Source organism: Myotis davidii, unplaced genomic scaffold (genome assembly GCF_000327345.1).
Source record: "Myotis davidii unplaced genomic scaffold, ASM32734v1 scaffold803, whole genome shotgun sequence".
Taxonomy (NCBI): Eukaryota; Metazoa; Chordata; class Mammalia; order Chiroptera; family Vespertilionidae; genus Myotis; species Myotis davidii.
The window spans coordinates 427,056-428,528 of record NW_006295567.1 but is presented as its reverse complement, the minus strand read 5'-3'; the positions used below and the strand labels follow the sequence as shown (position 1 = coordinate 428,528).

Sequence of the window (1,473 nt, the reverse complement as noted above, 5' to 3'; positions counted from 1 at the left end):
TGGGGGATGGGGGGTGGTGTGGAGTTACACCCGAGCTGAATCGTGGGACCAGGGGAGGGACCAGCCTCCAAGCATGCACGCCCTCTGCCCAGGGCCCGGGGCCCCCACCTCTGAGATGGCAGCTGCGGACCCCTTGGCTACAGAGAACACCCCTCCCGTCAAGAATCCTGGGAAGGGGTGGGAGTGGAGCTCTGGGAAGGCTGGGATGTGGGGTGCCAGGCGGAGAAAGGGACGGGTAGTGCTCTGGCATTTCCACAGATAAGACAGGGGAGCCCCACCCTGCCGCCCACAACCTGACTTCGACCCCAGTTTCCTGGGAGTGGAACCTAACCCGCTGCGCCCATCTTCTTCTCACGTCATACACACTAGCAGACGCCCTGCTCGCCCCAGCCGCTGAGCCCCCCTGTCCCAGGCTCTCCTGCCCCCCTGCTGGCAGGTCTGGCTCTGGGGGTCCCAGCTCAGACCCGTTAGTGGGGAGCTGTCAGGTACCGACAGGAGCAGTGCCCGCATCAGCCTGCGTCCTGGGCAGGAGCGCGCAGGCACACAGGGGTAGCTGACTTCCTCACACCATCTTTTTTGCTGGAATTCGTGCACAGGAGCACGTTCTCTCCTTTCAGGAGACAGGCTGGTGTGCTGTGCACAGAGTATCCAGCCAGTCTCCAGAGACATAAATCTTTTAGGAAGGTCTGTCTGGTTGCTTCAGTTTCAGGAAAACAGGGGAAACGGATGCCAAGTTTTCTCTGGCCTCCAGGTCTGCAGGTGGAAGCCGGGCCAGCGCTGCTTCACCACCGAACATCGCCCCGCTCAGGGCTCCGGGAAGCCTTCCCAAGTCCTCCAAGTGCCAGTGGCCTTGGGGGGCTTCTGGAGCCCCTGCAGGTCCCCCGGCTCCTCCTTCTTATCAGTTCCCTGCTGGACTGATTTCTCAACCAGTGTCTTGCTTGTCTGCAGTCTCCTGCCGTGGCTGAGAGGTTCTCGTGTGGGTAACAATTCACTGAGGGGGACCTACGTGGACCTCCCCACCTCTCCCTGCTCCCCGCTGTCCCCCCTCTCTGCTCTAGAGTTCTGCCCCTGGGCACAGATCTCCATGGCCACCAGCCCATGTCCCGGGAACCAAGTATGTGGCCTTTGTCCACAGATCAGGTGTCTGGCCAAACAAAGAAACACTGTCTCGCAAGCATGCGCCCGTGAGGGACGGAGGGAGCAGCCCCTTTTGTGAATGGGCCCACTCTTCCCTCCGTGAGGCCACGTAAGCTGCCAAGGGAATTCTTACTCCAGTTGATTTTCATGTAAATGCCCTCTGACCCTTCCATTTCCTCCCCCTGCATCACCCTTGCTTCCCAAGCTCCACTCCGTGAAGCCATGAGTCAGTTCTGAGAGATGACCTGGGCCCATGAAGTCACCTGTTTGAAACGAGTAACCTCACAGCCTGGGTTTTAACAGCAGCAGTGCTGCTGGGAGAGAGGTAGGCAGGAG

The 1,473-nt window shown here is 60.1% G+C and overlaps 1 protein-coding gene across 1 annotated transcript in view; it reads right to left on the bottom strand.

Annotated features, from left to right (window-relative positions):
* CCDC64 (coiled-coil domain containing 64) overlaps positions 1–1,473 on the bottom strand; it is a gene marked incomplete at its 5' end in the record, with an annotated part of 83,263 nt that overhangs the window by 25,387 nt on the left and 56,403 nt on the right. The gene's annotated exons all lie outside the window — the stretch shown is intronic.